The following is an 11995-nucleotide window of genomic DNA, read 5'->3' as shown; positions in this document are numbered from 1 at the left end:
TAAGATAGCTGATATGTCTTGTAGGTTATTATAAAGCAAGAGTTTGAGCAACAAATAAAAGAGTTGTTAAATTTAAAAGTAATTAAACCCTTTAAGTCTAGACATAGATCATTAGCATTCATAGTGAGAAAACATTCCAAGCTAAAGAGAGGTAAGGCCAGAATAGTTTATAATTATAAGAGATAAAATGATAATACATATGAAGATAGTTATAAGTTACCAAATAATGAGTTTACAAATAAAATACAAGAGATTGAATATTTTGGTAAATCTAATTGCAAATTAGGATTTTGGCAAATAAGATTAGTAGAAGAATCAATTGAGTGGATAGCTTTTACTTGTCCAGATGCACATTTTGATTGGCTTGTTATGCCATTTGGACTTTAAAATGCTCCATCAATTTTTCAAAGAAAGATGTATCAAATTTTTAAGAAATATGATAATTTTTGTAGTGTTTATGTAGATGATATTTTAGTGCATAGTAAAAATAGAAATGAACATATGAAACACTTAGAGATAGTTTTACAAGAATTTATCAATAATGGAATTGTGATTAGGAAAATAAAATAACATTAGAAAATCAAGATATGGAATTTTTAGGAATATATAATAAGTGAGGTACAATACAATTACAAGATCATATAGCCAAGAAAATTTTAGAATTTCCAGATAAATTGGAAGATAAAAAAATAGTTACAACCATTTTAGGATTGTTAAACGATGCTAGAAATTTTTTACCTGATTTAGGAAGAAAAATAGTAGTATTACATAGTAAAACTAGCAAAACAAGACAAAAGTATTTTAATAGTGAGGATATTAAATTAGTTCAAAAAATAAAAGAAGAAATTACTAAACTTAAACCATTAGCATTACCATTAGATGATAGTTATAAGATAGTTGAAACAGATGCATCATCATTAGGATGGGAATGAATACTATCAGAAAAAGCATAAGGAGTCACTAGAGTCTGATGAACAAGTTTGTAGATATTTATCAGGAAAATTTAGTGATGTGTAGTTAAGACTCAAGATTACTAGCGACAGATTTAGCAATTCTAGGAATAATTAACTCAGTTGAAGCATTTTCTTTATTTTTACATTATTTACAATAAGAATAGATTGTCAAAATATAGTTTCTCATTATAATAAGATATATACTAATAAACAAGCAGCCGGAAGATGGGTCAATTTTATTAATTCAATTACAAAAAATGATTTTAAACCAATTTTTGAACATATTAAAGGTAGTGATAATACATTAGCTGATTATCTTATCAAGACTAATTCATTGAACATGAATGAAATATCGTGGACCATCATCCTCAAATAGCACAAGATCACAAGGCAGAAAAGCACATTTCAATAACATAATGATGCATCATGGACCTCCACTATTCAGTCGATTTCAAAATAGGATAAACAGACCAGCATCACCACCAATACCCACCTTTAACTTTAATGGCACCATAGTTGAAGGAATCTAAAATTCAACTTTGAGGTATAGGTCAATGGTACCATGAATCATTGATAAGCAACAAGTTCTCTTAGATAACTTTTGGAATGTTCAAATAAAACAGCTGAGCATGAGGTTAGGTCATGAAAATTAATTAGAGCCTTAGAACAAGAATTTGATAGGTTTAATTTAATTTTCATCAAAGCCAACATCATATTCATTCTCTTGAACACAGCCTCCAAGCCATTTCTAAAGACCATGAGTCATTGCTTAACCAATTCACCAAAATGAACCAAGAACTCCAATCCCTTAGAATGCAGCAAAAGGCAAGTAAGACCCTGAAATGAGAACTGGAAATAGGCATAGAAACTAATCAGCATAAGAATAAAGAAAAAAATGTTATTGAACCCATAGAACAAGAGACTTATGAGCCCATATAAGAAAGAGAGATTAAGATTGAGCTCTTAGAAGAAGATATTGAAATGGAGTAACATCAGCATCTGAGTGACAAAGAAAAACAAGAAAGATAAGAAAGATTTCTTAGGAATATATTGTTAGACTTAATAATAGATGATATTTTTGAGAAGAAATTTCAAAAGCAAAATTAAGAATAATGCCACCAGATATGCAAAATGAAATCTTGAGCAGAGCATTACAGTCCATGAAAAAAATTACAATTACAATGTGCTTTGTATCAGTCCATCTTTGATCCAAAACCAGGGATGAATTTTATTAGAAGCATGTATCCACCATGTCTTTATGGTAGTACAGAGAGTTGCATTTGTAAACCAGAGGTTAGCATAGCTGTGACCATGATTAACATGAGAGATTTTAGACCATGACATTTTAATTATGAGCATCAAAAGAAGCATAATGTAGTAGAAGTTACCCTAGCCTTACTATTAGAGTTTGACTATCTTGATAAAATATTCATTAACCATATTTCTCAATTAGAATCATTTCTTGAAAAGCTTATAAAAGTAGCATAATGTTATTTAGAAGAGTGAAAAGAAATTTGCATAAGTTTTATTAGTATTTCTCCAGATTGGTATGTACATATGCATAAGGAGAAAGCTAGGCAAATAGCCATGACTAATGAAGAGTCTTTCAGACTATCCTTTATCTCCCCATACAAATATTAGCCTTATATGAGTTTGAAGATTTTAGGTATGATATGATATTAGTAGTAGAAGAAGAAGAAATGTATATTTATAGTAAGACAAAAATCAATCATCAGCCATACTGGAAGCCTCAAAATTTCAAAGGAGAAACAGCAAATATGTGTTACAAGGTAAAAGAAGATAGACAAAGAGAAGCAGGGCTAGTAGGAAGAGATGAACAGTACTGGAACAATTTGACAGAAGAGGAGCTGCACAATATCGACAACATGATGGAAACCTAAAGAGTAGAAGAGCTGGCAGCACATTAGGAAACGATGTAAAGTAGCATAAGTTGAATATCATTATGCAAAATAATGTACTTTAACTAGACAAAAATGTCAACATCATTGTGGAGCTCACTATAATAATAATAATAATATAATGACATAAGATTAAATAAAGAAAAGAGTTTCGCCCATTAAGGGCTTTTCATACTGAAAATGTCCTTAAAATTAAAAGTGAACAGTTCTAGAAATATTTCATTAAAATTGTTATATATATATATATGTAAGCCATCAATCAATAAGATAAACTCTCTCCTTTACAGGTTCTACCCAACCCTAAACCAATGCTACCCAATTTACAAGTCCTACCCTACCCTAAACCAATGCTACCCAATTTACAAGTCCTACTCAACCCTTAACAAATGCTACCCAACTTACAGGTTCTACTCAACCTTAAACTCTTTATTTGTGTTTGCACATTATTTTGGATTTGCAGGTTCTATTCTAGAATCTTTATGATGTTGATCTCTACCAAAAATGAAAAATAAATAAATAAATGTTTGAGCTCGAGAGGTTGTAAATGTTGGGTTTTGCGTCTCAAAATTAGATATGTGTTACCTATTTTGTTTTAGTGTTCTATTTGGGTTTGAATTTTGACATTTTCGTTGGTTTCCTTGCTTGGTGGAGAGATTTTGTGCGATGGCAAGTGCCTTCGCCCATGAGCGGTAGGTCTCGGGTTCGAGACTTGAGAGCAGCCTCTCCATAAATGGAGGTAAGGCTAGCCGACATTCACCTCTCCCATACCCTGTGTAAAGCGAGAGCCTTGTGCACTGGGTACGACCTATTTGATTAGGATTTGGATTCACTTCCTATGGGATTCCTATGTAAACCTAAGTCCTATGCTCTATAAATAAGACATTAGGATTGGTTTATTTTGTATGGCTCATTCGTGGGGCAATTCAGTGATAGTCAATTTGTGAGTTAGAAAGCAATTTAAGAGAATCTTCTCCGTTAGTTTTAAGGTTCTGTACTCGTTTGATTTAGAGTTTGTAATTTGTGGGATTTGGATTATAAGAGTTTAAACACTATTTTGTTATCTTCTTCATTTGTTTAGTGAAATCCCTCTTCGTGCTTCGCCCATGGACGTATATGTTGAACCACATTAAATCCCTTGTGTTCTTATTTTTGAGATTGTTTTTAATGAGCTTTCGCTTATGACATCGGTATTTGGTAATGTGTTAGAATTCATTTCCATTTGCGCATAAAAGTATAACAAGTGGTATTAAAGCCCAAGTTTTGGCTTAGGCTTTGCTTGCCAGTCACTATGAAGACGTCGATGAAAGTTGATGTTGAAAAGTACAATGGGAATGACTTTGATATTTGGCAATTGAAGATGCATGCTTTTTTAGTTCAACAATGGCTTTTGAAAATGCTAAAGGTTGTGAAGGCTTTGCCAAATTCGTGGACTGATGAGGAAAATGAAGACATAATGGAGCGGGTACTTGGAGCAATCATGCTAACTTTATCTAATGAAGTCTTGTGTGAAGTTGGTAATGTCAAATCTGCACCGAAATTGTGGCTCAAATTGGGGAGCTTGTATATGACCAACTCCCTTGCTAAACGGTTGTAGTGAAGAAAAGTTTGCATACTCTTCATAATAAGTCCTTTACTAGTGTTGAGGCAAATATTGCAGAAGATTGTTGTTCTAGACTCCTTTAAAGGTTATTTAAGGAGGTGGAGCTTGGTACTCAAGCTCTTTTGGTGGAGTGCAATTCACACTGTTGGTTCATTTGTTCAAGCTTTTGTTTGGATTTGCATCATATGTTAGTTTCCGTAATGGAATTTGTTGGAGAAGGCATTGGAGGAAATTTCAAGCTTGAAGACTTTTGGATTTTCTGAGTCTAGGTGGACATCTATTCTTGAAGAATTTGGTGATCACTTTTGGTATCCCAATTTGAAGTTTATTTTTTAGAAGTTCATTAATTTCTCGCCAAAGTGGAGATTGTTGGGTTTTGTGTCTCGAAATTAGGTATGTGTTACCTATTTTGTTTTAGTGTCCTATTTGGGTTTGGATTTTGACTTCTTGGTTGGTTTCCTTACTTGGTGGAGAGATTTTGTTAATTACCTACATGATTAGGATTTGGGTTCACTTCCTATTAGGATTCCTATGTAAACCTAAGTCCTATGCTCTATAAATAGGACATTAGGATTTGTTTATTTTGTGTTGCTCTTCGTGTGGTAATTTGGTGAGAGTTAATTTGTGAGTTAGACAACAATTTGGGAGAATCTTCTCTGTTAGTTTTGAGTTCTTTGTTCGTTTGGTTTAGAGTTTGTAATTTGTGGGATTTGGATTGTAAGAGTTTAAACACTCTTTTGTTATCTCCATTTGTTTAGTGAAATTCTTTCCCGTGCTTCACCCGTGGACGTAAGCTTTACGCTAAACCATGTTAAGTCCCTTGTGTTCTTATTTTTGAGATTGTTTTTAACTTTCGCATATGACATTGGTATTTAGTACTTTATTAGAATTCGCTTATGTTTGTGCATAAAAGTACAACAGTAAATTGGTTCGATACAATTCATGTTTTTGCAAACAAAAATATACCTGCCAACTCAGCCATCTAACCATATCAAGCAAACAAAAAAAAAAAATAACTACATTCAAGAAAACAATGAGCAAGATAACAGATTTAGCCAAAAACTAACATCAACTTTTTGCAACCAAACTGAGGGATCCCAGCAAAAAACAATGGTCTTTGAAGTAGGAAATTAAACTCACCAGCCAACATAAGTCTATAACACTAATCCTGAAACACCTTTACTTCTTAAAGCTTCAATCACGACCTTTGCATGTTCGATTGCTCTGTAAAAAATTAGAGAGAATAAGAGTTTGTATTCGAACACAGTAAAGAGAATTCAAAACATAGACTCTGTAAACCTCACAAACCCTAGAATTCTTGCTGACCACAATTATAATTCAAATATGAAGGTCCATGAAATAAATAGAGCTTGTAAATCTAACCCTAAAGCACAAAAGATTTGAAAACGACTTCTTACCTTTTCAATCAGTAGAGGCAGGCATGGGCTTCAAATCTCAGTCACTCTTTACAAGCATGGCCTTCGTCTTCAATTTTCGGCCTTCCTGTCTCTGCGCGTGCTCTCTCTCTCTCTCCCTTCTGTGTCCTTCTATCTGGCAAGCACTTTCTCCCTCTTTCTCCCTCGCTCTCTCTATCCTTGAAGTTGTGCAAGGCCATACCATCAAATGACCATTGTTCGACATACTCTTACCCTCAGTAACACCACCACAATCCTCACCCACTCATTCAATCCCATCGAACCCAGAAACACCCCCCCCCCGCAATTGTTGAATGACATGTCATTTTCCAATCTGTCAGTTGGATTTGGGATGTAGAGAGGGCAAAACAACATTCGACCTTTCAAGGCTGCTTTTCAATAGGTTGTGTCAGCCCAAACAAAATGCCCAACCAGGCTGAAGCAAAGCCCAGACACACACAATGGCTCAATTGTTATTAACTCAAAATTGAATTCCACTTTCATAGGCAAGATGAATAGTGCATTTTTTCCTTACTTTAGACTTAAGTAATTTTCTAACTATTTATCTGGATGAAGTAGTTACTTACCCATACTTCTTTTTTAACATGTAAAATTACTTTTTTCCTTTTTAAGAGAACAAGGAGTTGGGTTAAGCTCCAAGGCATTTAAACCTATATGTCCTTATACTCTTAAACATTTTGGTTTGCTTAACCTAAAGTAAACAAGGGAGTTTTAATACAATCGATGTTTCTATTCCAAACTACTCTAAAGGGAGGGGTGAGGGTTTGATTGTAAAATGCAGATGCCTAACCACCAACAATCCATCATTTGCTAAACTTCACTGTTATTCACTCTTTTTTAATATAGTGGTAGGGTTTATTTAAATGTGAAGTACAGGTGGATTTGGTACAAGTAATATTCTCTGTGTCTCTCTTGTTTGACATTGAATAATCAGACGAGTTTAATGGTTGATTTTCCATTTGTAATGTTTGTATATTTTGTTGACAATGCGCAGAAAAATACAAGTGTGATGGAGAAGATATGATACTTTTTCACACCCAGGGACAAAAAGTAGAGCAGGTGACGGTTATTAGAAAGCTACTGGGTCTGAAAAGAAGTGACATTTGATAATGTTAAAGTAGGTTGTAAGAGAACGCTATAATATTCTACCAAGGAAAGCCGCCCAAGGGTGAAAAGACTGAATGGAAGATGCATTAATTTAGAGTGGATGATCCTTCTAGGTAGGCCTGGCAAACGGATCGTGTTTGTCGTGTTCGTGTCATTTTTGTGTAACACCTGTTATCTTAACGGGTCGTGTCGTGTCACACCTATTATCTTAACGGGTCCTTAACAGGTCGGGTCACTTTACCCAACGGGTAAAGTGACCCGACTCGTTATGACCCGTTAAGAAAAATATATTTTTTTCTTAAATTTGCACATACCACACATTACCACATAAATATTATTTCAAAACATTAAAACATATTTGTCATTTAAGTACTACATCTACGCTCGAAAATAGGAGCCTAATAAAAAACAAGTTTGACGGTTGGATCATTAAAATTAGTTTCATAGAATTCGTATCCCATCAAAACGATAGATTCACTAACACTTAGAATTTATTTATACTTTCATTAAGTATAACATAAGATTTTGTGGTTTCCACTTGTGTAAATATTTTAAATTGACGATCAAATTCATTCATTGTATTCATATAGGGTCAAGAAGTGTAGTTGTAAAAAGTCATCAAAATCGGAGTTAAAATAACCATTAAATCGTGATTTTTGTTTTATAAACGTCGAAAAGTTTTGTCTCATTTCTTGATCTCTGAATGTTTGTTTTTTGTGATTTTTGGCGTATGCGATCTCGAAGCATATACAAACAAGTTTGACGGTTGGATCGTTAAAATTAGTTTCATAGAATTCGTATCCCATCAAAACGATAGATTCACTAACACTTAGAGTTTATTTATACTTCTATTAAGTATAACATAAGATTTTGTGGTATCCACTTGTGTAAATATTTTAAATTGACGATCAATGACAAAGCATTTTGGAAAAGTAGTAGTGCTATTCCTTTACCCTTCTTGGTCATAGCAATGTAGTGGGAGCTGCAAGCTTCACGTGTTTGAACTTTGTCAGAGCATTTTGAAAAAGTGGTATGTGGTATCTGGAAAGCTGATGTTGCGTGTGAAGATTGCAGACAAACTTTATCCAAGGAAATCTGGCTCCCAAAGTTCGAAGAGCGATGCCTCTTCGGTTTTTGAACAAGCAATCATGTCGGGGATTTGGCTCTCGAGATTCGGAGAGCGGTACCTCTTCGATTTTTTAGAAAGCAATCTTGTTGGGAGTCTGGCTCTTGAGATTCGGAGAGCGGTGCCTCTTCAATTTTTGAGAAAGTAATCCTGTTGCGAGTCTGGCTCTCGAGATTCGGAAGGCGATGCCTCTTCGATTTTTGAGCAAGTAATAATGCTATTCCTTTACCCTTCTTGGTCATAGCAATGTAATGGGAGCTGCAAGCTTCACATGTTTTAACTTTGTCAGAGCACTTTGAAAAAATGGTCTGTGGTATCTGGAAAGCTGATGTTGTTTGTGAAGATTGCAGACAAGCTTTATCCAAGGAAATCTGGCTCTCGAAGTTCGGAGAGCGGTGCCTCTTCAGTTTTCGAACAAGCAATTATGTCTGGGATCTGACTTTCGAGATTCAGAGAACGGTGCATCTTCAATTTTTGAGAAAGCAATCCTGTTGGGAGTCTGACTTTTGAGATTCAGAGAACAGTGTCTCTTCGATTTTTGAGAAAGTAATCCTATTGGGAGTCTGGCTCTCAAGATTTCGAGAGTGGTTCCTCTTCGATTTTTGAGCAAGCAATCATGTTGGGAGTGTTTTCTTGAATGTGAGTAAAGGTTGGGCATTTTTGCCAGTCTGCCTTGCCACGGAGCACGGAGGTTGACACACATTGGGACTTTCTAGTTATCAAGCAGTGGTGCTGTTCCTTTACCCTTATGGGTAATAGTAGGGTAGCTGGACCTTCAAAATTTATGTGTCTAAACTTTGTCAGAGATCTTTGGCAAAGTTATCTGTGGTACCCGAGGAGCTGATGTTGCGTGTGGAAAGTGGTGCCTCTTCGACATTCGGAGAGTGGTGCCTTTTCGGAATTCGGAGAGTGGTGCCTCTTCGATTTTTTGAACCAACAACCCTATTGCCCTTTCTTTTATAAGGGCATCAATTGTGTGCAAGGAGTACATTCAGAGAGTTATTGCTTGTAGGAATGTTCCCCTTACTTCAGAGATTTATTGCACCTCATTTCTCCTTCATCATTTCTGAGAATGTCTGGCCCATCCGACCGTCATTTTGACTTGAACTTTGGTGAATAGGCAGCCATGCCTTCTCAAGACAACATATGGCGCCCATCCTTCTTATCCTCTACTGGTCCTCTTACCGTTGGGGACTCTGTGATGAAGAATGATATGACCACTGCGGTGGTGGCCAGGAACCTTCTCAATCCCAAAGATAACAAACTACTTTCCAAACGGTCTGATGAGTTGGCTGTTAAGGATTCTCTGGCTCTCAGTGTTCAGTGTGCAGGTTCTGTGTCTAATATGGCCCAACGCCTATTTGCTCGAACACGCCAAGTTGAATCATTGGTGGCTGAAGTGATAAATCTCAAACAGGAGATCAGAGGGCTCAAGCATGAGAATAAACAGTTGCACAGGCTCGCACATGACTATGCTACAAACATGAAGAGGAAGCTCGACCAGCTGTAGGAATCTGATGGTCAGATTTTACTTGATCATCAGAGGTTTGTGGGTTTGTTCCAAAGGCATTTATTGCCTTCGTCTTCTAGGGCTGTATCGCGTAATGAAGCTCCAAATGATCAACCTTCGGTGCCTCCTCCTTCTGGGGTTCTGCCTAGTACTGAGGCTCCGAATAATCACCTTTTGGTGCCTCCTCTTTCTGAGGTTTTGCCGACTGCTGAGACTTCTCCTAAGCAACCTTTGTGAAAGCTCCCTCTTGTTTGTTTATTTTGATTCATGTATATGTACATATTTGTAACTTATCGGAGATATCAATAAACAAGCTTTGCTTCATTTCAACGTATTGTGTTAAATACACCAAGGCCTTCTTCACTAAGTTTTTTGAATTTTTCCTTTTGTTGAAGTTTATATGTTGAAGCTTTGTGAGTGAAGCATGTAGGTTGAGGTAGTGCTCCCTTAATTTCCCGAGTGAGGTAAACTTCTCGTTTGGAGACTTGAAAAATCCAAGTCACTGAATGGTCGTGAGACTTCCGAGTATCAAGGTGCAGTAGCATATGGTTGGAGTCCCCCAAGTCTCCGGTCGAGGGAGTTGACAAATGAGGCATTTCCTTTTTAAGTGGTAGCCCAATACTCCTTCTTCATATATATTTGTTATGAAAGTTGTTAGGCCCAAAGAAGATGAGGCCTAGGCAATTTTTTTTTTCAATTTTTTTTAGGCAATTTTCGAATTTTTGAATTTTTGAATTTTTGAATTTTTGAATTTTCGAATTTTTGAATTTCCGAATTTTTGAATTTTCGAGGTTGAAGCTTTAGTGTTGAAGCTTTGAGGTTGAAGCTTTGTTGGGCACCATGAATTGATTATGTTTCACACTATCTTGATCAAGATAATGTGAAGCTTTTGTAGGTGAAGCTTTTGTGTTGAAGCTTTTGTGGGTGAAGATTTTGTGGGTGAAGCTTTTGTGTGTCAAGCTTTTGTGGATGAAGCTTTTGTGGGTCAGGCTTTTGTGGGTGAAGCTTTTGTAGGTCAAGCTTTTGTGGGTGAAGCTTTTGTGGGTGAAGCTTTTGTGGGTCAAGCTTTTGTGCTAAAGCTTTTGTGTTGAAACTTTGTAGGTGAAGCTTTGGAGTTGAAGCTTTTGTTGGGTACCATGAATTGATTTTGCTTCACACTATCTTGATCAAGATAGTGTGAAGCTTTTGAGAATTTGTAGTTGTCCTCCATTGATGAAGCTTTGTTGAATTTCCCATTTTTTTTTTTTGGGAAACTAGAAATTTGAAAATGTGGGAGAGACAACATATACAAATTTTGCTTCCACACTGTTGAGCAAGAGATTGTGATGCAAGCCACACCTTGTAGTAGTCGAAGGTTTGGATGAACCATATAAATTGAATTTGCTTCGAAGGTCTGAGAATTGTAGTTGCCTTTCATTGATGAAGCTTTTGTTGGCACCATAAATTGGTTTTGCTTCACACTGTCTTGATCAAGAGTGTGTGAAGCTTTTGAGAATTATGGTTGCCCTCCATTGATGAAGCTCTTGTTGGCACCATAAATTGGTTTTGCTTCACACTGTCTTGATAAAGAGTGTGTGAAGCTTTTGAGAATTGTGGTTGAACTCCTTTGATGAAGCTCTTGTTGGCACCATAAATTGGTTTTGCTTCACACTGTCTTGATCAAGAGTGTGTGAAGCTTTTGAGAATTGTAGTGTTTGCATTGTTACAGAGGGGAAATGTTTGAAGCAGATGCAAGAGGGCTGAATAGCTTAATCTTTGTATGTCATGCATTGAAGTGGTTGTTGGCTTGCAATAAGACTTTGTTGGTGACTATAACTCTTGTTGGGCATAAGTGCTCCCTTAGTTAAGTTGTCAAGCTTGAGGATTTATGATTATTTGTGAATGCTAGGAGTTCACATGTACAAGTTGTACCACTCGTCTTCTGGTAGGTGGAATGAATGGTGAGTTGCTTTCATCACTTGGTTGGTGGTACGAAGGTGAGTTCCTTCTTCTCCTAGTTGGTGGCATGAATGGCAAGTTGCCAAATGATATTAGAGTACGGGTTGTACATTTCATCACCTGGTTGGTGGCATGAAGGTGAGTTCCTTCTTCACCTAGTTGGTGGCATGAGTAGCAAGTTGCCAAATGATATTAGAGTACAGGTTGTACATTTCATCACCTGGTTGGTGGCATGAAAGAGAGTACGGGTTGTACATTTCATCACCTGGTTGGTGGCATGAATGATAAGTTGCCAAATGATATTAGAGTACGGGTTGTACATTTCATCACCTGGTTGGTGGCATGAATGAGAGTATGGGTTGTACATTTCATCACCTGGTTGGTGGCATGAAGATGAGTTCTTTCT

The 11995-nt window shown here is 36.3% G+C and overlaps 1 long non-coding RNA gene across 2 annotated transcripts; it reads right to left on the bottom strand.

Annotated features, from left to right (window-relative positions):
* Window positions 1–1500: 1500 nt before the first annotated feature.
* Window positions 1501–6240, bottom strand: LOC103431613 (uncharacterized). Of its 2 annotated transcripts, none has more exons than XR_011575008.1 (3): window positions 5891–6240; window positions 2798–5696; window positions 1501–1802 (listed from the first exon to the last, which is right to left on the bottom strand). It is a non-coding gene; the product is annotated as an uncharacterized lncRNA (long non-coding RNA). The 2 variants fall into 2 exon arrangements; XR_528890.4 differs by having other exon boundaries at window positions 5613–5696; window positions 5891–6226.
* Window positions 6241–11995: the final 5755 nt, after the last annotated feature.

This window comes from Malus domestica, chromosome 13, assembly GCF_042453785.1.
Source record: "Malus domestica chromosome 13, GDT2T_hap1".
NCBI classification, from domain to species: Eukaryota; Viridiplantae; Streptophyta; class Magnoliopsida; order Rosales; family Rosaceae; genus Malus; species Malus domestica.
This window is presented reverse-complemented; position numbering and strand designations above follow the sequence as displayed.